The sequence below is a fragment of the Macadamia integrifolia genome, chromosome 4 (genome assembly GCF_013358625.1).
Source record: "Macadamia integrifolia cultivar HAES 741 chromosome 4, SCU_Mint_v3, whole genome shotgun sequence".
In the NCBI taxonomy this organism is placed as follows: Eukaryota; Viridiplantae; Streptophyta; class Magnoliopsida; order Proteales; family Proteaceae; genus Macadamia; species Macadamia integrifolia.
Window position 1 is genome coordinate 11,889,600 of NC_056560.1, and position 9,216 is coordinate 11,898,815.

Sequence of the window (9,216 nt, forward strand, 5' to 3'; positions counted from 1 at the left end):
TGATAATGAGGTGTGTCAACTCAAACTCACAATCAACCGATTCGGACGATGATATTGCTATGGAAATGCATTCTTGAGGTTTTTACCTTCCAATTTGCGAGTTCATGCATAGGCTTCTTAACCATGTTTCTCCCATTTAATTTTCCCATTATTCCTCAAGGAGAATGAATCAATATGGCAAGCTGTCCTCGAGTGTGACCTTGTGAAACATGCGTGGGTAGCTTTATCTCTAGGGTGGAAAAATCGAATCCCCAGCAACAACTTCAGGACTAGGACTCATCAGGCAGTATCTTCAATTACCCAGTTCTCAAATTCTGAAAAAAATAATGGACTCTGGCTTAAGGAAGTGACGGAAGAAAACATTACCTATTATTATCGCCTAAGAAATTTTCAATTATTTTGAGAAGATAATAGGAGAGAGAGAGAAGGGGGAGTGGGGGAGAAGGGGGAAAGTTTCCTACAAGAGCAGTGTAGGAAGAAATCTCTTTATTACATTAATGAGGGGTTGGAAAATAATATCATTTTCTAAGAAAAAAAAGTGATATCATCCATATGAGGTACATATGTGACCCACATGGTCATAATATGAGAGAGAATACTAGTATATGGATCCCATTATTTTTTTCTGGGAGGAGGGTATCAGAGAACATCTATATATGGATTTAGCATTCATGGATATCCTAGACGCATGGTCGGGTAGCATTATCTCTCTCATAAATATATTAGAAGAATAATAAAATAAAAAATTTTAGGTAAAAGGAAAATTATAATCTGAAGGACATATCTTTGGATTTAGCTCACGGTATTCTTTATCCCAAAAAAAAAAATGTTCACAGTATCTAGTTGGTGTATTAGCCAATTTTGAAACAATGCTAATACTGATTAGATTAGACAATTTACGCTTAAGATTTCAATATCAATTTTTTAAGGAGAAAAGAACCCTATCTGCTTGCGTCTCTTTATGCCAAGACACAGACACACATGAAAAGACGATGCTACTCCTTGCCTAGATGTTTCTGCACAGCCTCCCATTGGCTTGTACGCTAGCACAATGGTTGTGCAAGTGGAGAGGATTCTTTTGCCCCTTTTAAAATTATTTTATCCCAAAATTCTGTAACATTGTATCGTATCATCGTATCATCGTATCATCGTATCATCGATACTAATTTCGTAAAACCATTACATATTTACATATCCATATAACTTGAAAGTCTCTGTCACGTGTAGATGCAACGTGCGAACAAGATTGCATATTTGAATCCTCTGTATATACATTCATGTAGACATACATGTGAAGATCCAACACGCAACAACTATCCCACCTCCTATTAGTTATAATGTAAAAAAGATATGTAAGGAACCAAAAGGGATCAGTTGTTGAAAAACATGTACGGTGCATAGTTTCAAGTCTGGGATGGGTCATATCGGAGGTATCAATTGAGATCGATCCTCGTTCCGATACTGATCTGGATCATTACAGGGGTAAAATTGTAAAAGAATAGTACTTTTTATAAAAATCAGGGTTAAAATAGACCGATACCCACCGATCCGATCCAATCTGATCCAAACAAGATCTATCGGCATAGACTGATACAGATACCGTCCCCTAAATCCTTGGTCAGGTGAACGTACGCGCAGAGTATCCATTCAAACTTCTACACTATACTATAAGTGTCTCCCTGCTTTCGTAGGAGAGTTCACCTGCAAGTCCAGCAGAGAGCCAGAGATAGCTCTAAACCTTCTCAGTGCTTCACTCCATAAGACCATAACCTTAATTACATCTTCAAGCCTTCATCTCTGATTGACTGGAAGACAATTGCAGGTTTAATTTCTCAATCTCTAATCCCTTTCACTTCTTCTATTTGGTTTTTCTTTTGTCCTTCAATGGATATTCACGTGATAAATGATGACTTACATGAAAACTCGCTGCATTCACCAGTTCTTCTTCCAACAATTGAAGTTCAGAAGTTCACCACAAAAGAAGTAGATTTCTTCCAACTTAATTTGTTTATAGAGGATTGACAGATAAAACATACCTATATGAGGTATCAGTTGTGTGGCTTTTTAATATTTCTTTACTGTTTATGTTTTCACTTGTTCCTGTACTTAATCATTCTGGGTTTTTTATTTCCCTTGTTGATTTTGATAGGCTGAATAAGTAATTTGTTGATTTTGATAGGCTGAATAAGTAATTTGTTGTGGAATGCTGATGAGCTGTTTGTGAAAAGATATATTTGAAAGAGAAAACAGAGTAAAGGTTAAAATATCCAGCAAGATTGTTGAGGTGTCATTTATGTTCTAAAATCCCTTTTTTTTGCAGGATTGTAGTAACAGTTACGTTTTATATAGGATGTGGGATCACAAACCAAAAAAATTCCTACCAAGAATGGCCTACATGGTCTCTAAAATTTTCTACTAATTGGTTGTATTTCCACCCTCGATGTTGTTAGCCTTGACAAACTGATGGCTTGGGTAGAGAAACACAGAAGTTCAAGTCCTCACAATTTTTTTTTTTCAAGAGCCAAGGTGGTAACTGAGAGAATTTTCCTCAATATGTCTCTAACCTCCAATTTCTGAACTTCCATTTTATTTTATGAGGAAACCCAGGGATGAACTGTCTTCGTGTGGTCTCTGACTTGGACCCCACTTCCTTCATCTCCTGGAAAGAGGGAACAATGCCATTACTGTATATAGAAAAATATCTTGGAGGTGGACAATTTCGTTTTCCGATTGGATGGACTACAGCGTGGTTTCAAAGATCGAAGTTGGAGAGGACAAACTCTATCTATGATATACAGTGGACATTAGCTTACCACTATGCTCATTGTTTGTTTTCTCCTTATGTTGGCTGACATCCAATCTGGAACAATCTTGATTAGTATTTTTAGGGACTGATCAGCCCTCTTTTGTTGGCCGTTATATTTTTTTGGCTCCTTTAATATGTTGGCCTGAAGAAATTCTTCAGCACATCTTAAACATAAGATATGTCTACAACAACAATGCCTGATGGTTTTCAGCACCAACTAGTATTTCTTCCACATGGCAATGTCTGTTGGTCATTCACTAATTCTTACGATTGGATAGATGACAAAATGCCAAAATCTGGTGGGCTATCTCATCAATATAACGTCCCACCAAGTATGGATGTTTTCTTCTTGTTTCTCTAATTTCCCTCTTCTTAAAATAGAATATGTTCTTTTTTTCTTCCCAAAGAATTTCCCAAGCATTATTCTGACACATGACAATGTCAGTTTGGAGCACAATAGTGATTAGATGAGTATGAAGACACCATGTCTACAAAGCATGGGCACAAATAGACACTGCATGTCACAGAAAAAGCTGTTGTTTCCAGAAATGGCACTGTTAATGCCAGGAACTCAACCCTAGGGATATAAATTTGAACAGGCAGAGGTTGAATGGCCTGTTTGTTAGGGGCTTTTGTAATATAGTTCATTTACATTGCACCTCGGATCTGAGGAAAAAATAGCTTGCACATTTTTCAAATATTTCTGCTGGTACATAGGTGTCTGATCAAGAGTTCTAGATCCAACTTACCAATGGGAGCTTGAGAGGTCAAAGCTTAAAAGAATAAATAGGTGGTAGTTGTACCGGCTGTACCATTAAACCTGAAAATAAAGATGATCAATTGTTTCTCCATGTTCAAGGCAGAGACGGTTGATATGTGAATCGTGCTTGCATATGCCATTTTTACCAGGATTCTTTCTAGCCAAATTTGTGTAGTAACATTTATTTTATTTGGAACTGGGATTTTCCGAATGTCAATCCAACTAAGATCAGGCGGTGATGAGAGCTCATTGCTGATGAGCTGAAAAACACTTTTAACTGTGACACCACCTGCGAGTTATGTGCAGATTTTTTTTTAATCTGCATCAGTGTCAATAATCCCCAATAGAGTGGCTTTTGATCTGATCAACTATTTCCATAAGAAGAATCTTTAACTGGCCAATTGCCTTGGATGCTTTTGATTTGTGGATCCATGAAGTAAAAAAACATGCTGGTGTTGGCAGTCTCCATGGGGTTTTGGGGAGGTGATGCATATGATAAGAAATTTTTTTTCTGAGATACCATCCTGGATTTGAATAGGAGTCCCACCCCCAAGTTTCCAGATTAGGCTTTTCTTTAGAAGTTGTTCACCCTTAGAATGTTCTACCAGTACGAGAAATGTCAAGACATAATTTCAGTGTCCAAAAATTTTGATTAAATTTTTTTGCTTCAGTTAAGCTAGACAGCAAGGAGTGAGAGCATGGAGGACAGATAAGGCTGGCTTGTTGATAAATGCAACTTTTTTGGTTTTCGTACTTTTAATGCCTTGGTTCCCAACATCTCTTTTGTTGACAAACTATATGCTAGTAAATATCATGAAGCATAGGGAGCTGAGAAGAGTCATGAAACCTTCTCCTTCCTTTCTGTGGCTAATAGATAAGCATTTTGTATGGGCACTGATTGCATGGAAGGGTGGAAGTTAGGGTTGTGTCAAAATTCTGTGTTCAGCCATATATAGCAATTGAATCTGCTAAAATTATCTCCTGGAGTGTACCCTGTCCAGAAAAATGACTTCATAATTCCAATCTTGAATCAGTTGGGAACACTGATATCTTTCAGGAATAGTAGTGAGCCAAATTGGGCAAAGAATGTGGGAAGGCTTTTTCATGTTCTCCTTATGTAAGTTGGACATGGCAAGCTGTTTTCATTTGATTTTCTGTCCAAAACTTGTCCAAATGGAGGAAAATATGGAGATTGCTGAATGGAAATCAGAAACAGAGGTTTTGAGAATTTATGTTATCATCAGCGATAAAATTATGGAATAAAGTGGGAGAAAAACTAAACTATCATCAGCAATAAAGTTCTGAGATAAAGAGAATCAAAACAAGCTATTCAAATGGGTTGAAAAACATGTTGGTTCTGCATCCATGTTGGGCACTCTAGGTAGCAAATATGGTTTCTCTTGACACGGTAAGTGACAATAATCCCTGTCTCATCTGTCCCTTGAAGATGAGATTTTAAAAGAGTGGCACTGGCTTAATTGACAATGGGGAGACATTGAAGTCTTAATAGACATTTCTTTTCAGTTTTCTGTCAATTATGGATTCTTTTATTCATTGTTAGGGCGATTCTTGGTACGAATAGGGATTATGACAGTCCATTCCTTTTGACTTACTATCTCTTTTATTTTGGTTTGATATTGTTGTCTTTTAAGTAATATGTTTTTCAAACCAGTTGTCTTAAGTAGTTGATATTCTTCTTTTTCTCTCCCTTTTCTTGGATTGGGGAAGATAGGCCCAAGTGAAGATGGGTTTTGCGTGTAGGTCATTGACATTATTTTTTGCTTCTATTTTTCTAGGATTTGGATTTATCTGATTTAGTTATGGGTGAGATGAATCATGTTTGAAGTTTGGATGGTTACTTTCAGTAAAATGTAGTTTTCATCTGTTCTAATGATTTGCTTTTATTTAATATTTTAGGAAAGGAACCATTGAAATCATGGAAGCAGTTGCTTTAGTGTCCAATACTGAAGCAAGGGTGCTTCTTGGTGAGGTGAAGGACCACATCAGCAAATTGCCTGACTCTATTCTTCAGTATATTTTCTCCTTCTTGCCCACAATATATGCTGCAGCAACCAGTGTATTATCAAGAAGCTGGGAGTACGTTTGGACCTCCGGCTTCAATCTTGACTTTTATGATAAGATGGTGTCAAATCTGGTTAAAGCTCCTGAGCATAGGAATAGCTTTATGAATTTTGTGTAGAGTACTGATGACTCCATGATGCTTCAGGTATACTAAAATTCAATCTTATTTGTGGTGATTGTGATACATGTGTTAATTCATGGATAACTGCTGCAGTTGGGCGTAATGTTCAAATCCATGCTCTTATGATCCACATAGGGAAACTCTCTGAGCTTCTCCATTTCCTTTTCACATGTAAATCACTGGCAGGAGATAAGAACGGACATGTGCTTTAAAAATTTCCTACTTGCATTAGCTTTCCAATCCTCAAGTCCTTGCGTCTGTTTTAGGACTCGTTTGATAACGTTTCTGCCGTTTACATAAATTTCCTTTTCTAGAAACAGAAACGGAATTGAAGGTGTTTGATAAGTCATGTTTCTGGAAGTCGATAGTAACCAGCGAAAGAATGGCCACGAGTCGTTTCCAAAAACGGATCTACTTTTTTCGCCTAGGTCGTTTCTTGAACCATAGATAGGTAGAAATTTCAATTTCTATTTATGAAAACAATTGAAACGAAACAGTTTTATCAAACGCTTTTTGTTCCGTTTCTGCTGCTTTTGGACACAGAAACGGAAGAAACGTGTTTCTTGAAACGTTATCAAACGGGCCCTTATATTACACTTCCAGCTAGTCTTTCAAACCAGAATCTCTATTCCAGCTGTCTGGTCCTGGAAGACCTGGTCATATAAGTGTTCAAATTGGAGGATGGACCCTCAATATTTCAAATCCTGCACTTACAATCTTGGCTATACATTATAATTTATATTGAACACCATAATGCACCTTTGGGTTGTGAAATTGAGATTTGTGCTCCAAGTCTTGTATCCTTCAAGCACATATCAGATGAAACAGAAATCGACTCAATAGATAACCCATCCAGATTAGTTGATGCATGCATTGACATGATAGATGGCTACATCAATGGCAACCTCACTCGTAACCTTCTTCAAGAGCTTTGTAATGTCTAATTTCTAACACTAGCATCAAGTTCAGTTCAGGTTTAACTATTTCCTTCTTTACTTTCACTATATGGGTAGTTCTGACTCGAACCCATGACCACTTGGTCACAATGGAGCAAACTTACCGTTTCACCAAGGTCAAACCTCTACGCTGTTGGATGGTGCCCAAAAAAGAAGAGTTCCGAGTGTGTTTGCAGATCAGATGGTTATCTATTTGTGGGCTGTGATAACTTATGCATGAAACCTTGTCATGTTTGGGCGCCAAAGACAGCCTTGGACTACTTTGGTATGAATTCATTAATATGATTTGACATGTTTATTTCCTTGATGTTTTCAAATGTTTCCTCATTTTGCATTATTCTCTCATGATTTAGGGTTCTTCTGGAAGAATATGGAAAGACATACAGCTTTCCTACATTTTATAATCTGAATCGCTTGCTGTTCAAGGATCTTGATGAATCTGATATGAAAATACTAATCTGCTTGCTCAACCAATCGCCTAATCCTGAACATCTTGTCTTTGACGAGGTAAATTTTAAACCCTTAATGTTGTGACTGTTAATATCAATCCAATTGTACAATTGCATTATTTTTTTACTTTCTTCTGGTTGTTATTTCTCTATGAATTGGCTGTCTCTTAATTAGAAGTATAGCTTGATTGTCCTTACTATAGGGAATTGAGCCTCCTGAAGATGATGAAACCTATTGAGAACCAATGCATGTGCGTTGCCTCCTGAAGGGATCTTTTCCCTTCTAAATTTTAAGGTTCAAAATTTTTATTATAATTTTGGTTCATGATGTACATTTTTCTATTTCCTTATTTTCTTTTGACGCATTTTGATGCACATGTCTTCATCATGTGACAAATTCAATGGCTATGATTTTTGGCACATGTCTGTTCTGCACAAGCTTGGTTGTGCTTTCCCTTTAGGTTAACCATTTATGAAATGTGTTAAAAGAAATGGGTTCGAAAAGATAGCACATGTTTATTTTGGAACCGTTGGATTATTTAATGTGTGACAAATTCAATGACTAGGATTTAATCGCATGTTCTATGTGTGAAGGCCTTTGAATTATTTCCATTTATTGCTTTTGCTTTTCTTTATTTGGTATTTTGGAGGGAGAGAAGGACCCCTGAGGCCTAATTGGTGGTTTTCTCTCATCTGCGCACAACTCACAATCTCTCATTTCCTCCTCCCTTATCTTCTATATGACTTTTCTTTTCAGATATTTTGAAGCAACATTGTTAATTTGGATGCCTATAAGTGAGGTGTATGGTGGAAAGCTGCTCTGCCCTTTATTGATTAAGGATTTTCTCTTAGGTTTGCACCATCTGTATGTACATTTGTTGGATGACACAGGAATTGGGTTATTTTGGTTGACATCCCTAGGGAGCTTTCTGGTTTAATATGGCAGTTTGGCTACCTAGTTGGTCGCTCTGTTGCTTCTCAGTGTTATACATAGTTATTAACCTTTGTGGCACCAGGTCACAAAGCCTTGCTTTGCTTGATGGTAATAGAGTTTACTTGCAAGGAGTGATGGAGTTTAATTTCTTTCTGATACCAAAGCAGTTACTGGAACTACGTAGAGAGGAAAGCCAAAGTTGTCCAGTGATTCTGTTAGTGATATTACTGGTGATACTTCAATGTTTCAAGCCTTCTCCGGATGTGTCTGCTTATTGGAGAGACTGCAATTTTAGAGCTCATTGAATATATCTCAGCCTAGTTTAGTTTTGAGTGAGAACTTCCATGAAATACTAGAAAGGCCAATATGAATTCTTAGTAGTCCTGAGACTTCCGGTAATTTTGAATGCCTGGACCTATGTTAGCTGAGTTGGAAGGCCTTGGATCATTGACTGATGGAAAGATACAGGGTTTCCCGTCCTAGTTTCAACATGAGAACAACTACTATAGTTCAAAGTCCCAAGATTTCACTTACCTGATTGAAACATATCCCACTCACTATCAGGCTACTACAATGATCTAACCCTCATGGGGTAGTAGCTCAGTTGGCAAGGACCAACATCTCACTGTTAAGAGGTCATTAGTTCAACTCTCCTTGAGATAGCTGGTTTGGGGAACCTAACAAAGTGAGACTTGAATCTGATTGCTTGTCATTTATTTGTAACCAGTGAGAAGAGTATAGGTTTCTCTTATCATATGATCTGATGTGCAGTTGAGAGTGCAAGTTGGGAAAATCAAGCTCAAATTTGAACCAAAATAATAAAGGTTTTTTTTTTTTTTTTTTTTTTTTTTTTTTTTTTTTTTTTTTTTTATATGCACGTGTGGGACGCATGGAAGGTGAATAACAAAGATCCAATTGGAATTCGGCCATACTGTTGAACACTGCGTGGATAGGGCCTTCTAGGTTAGAAAGTCTGCAATCGAGTTAACTCTCTAGAAACAAATTTGTAAATACAGGTTGTAAAATATGAACTTAGATGATGAATATCAGAGATATTGGTTCCAAATTTACTGTGATTCCTTGATCTAGGCCTGGTGTTGTATATTCA

The 9,216-nt window shown here is 37.1% G+C and overlaps 1 long non-coding RNA gene across 2 annotated transcripts; it reads left to right on the top strand.

The window, feature by feature from the left end:
• Positions 1 to 1,661: 1,661 nt before the first annotated feature.
• On the top strand, positions 1,662 to 8,936 carry LOC122076037. 2 transcript variants are annotated; one of them, XR_006139418.1, is made up of 6 exons: positions 1,662 to 1,822; positions 1,940 to 2,045; positions 5,484 to 5,793; positions 6,783 to 6,990; positions 7,079 to 7,232; positions 7,932 to 8,936. It is a non-coding gene; the product is annotated as an uncharacterized LOC122076037 (long non-coding RNA). The 2 variants fall into 2 exon arrangements; XR_006139417.1 differs by having other exon boundaries at positions 7,079 to 8,936.
• Positions 8,937 to 9,216: the final 280 nt, after the last annotated feature.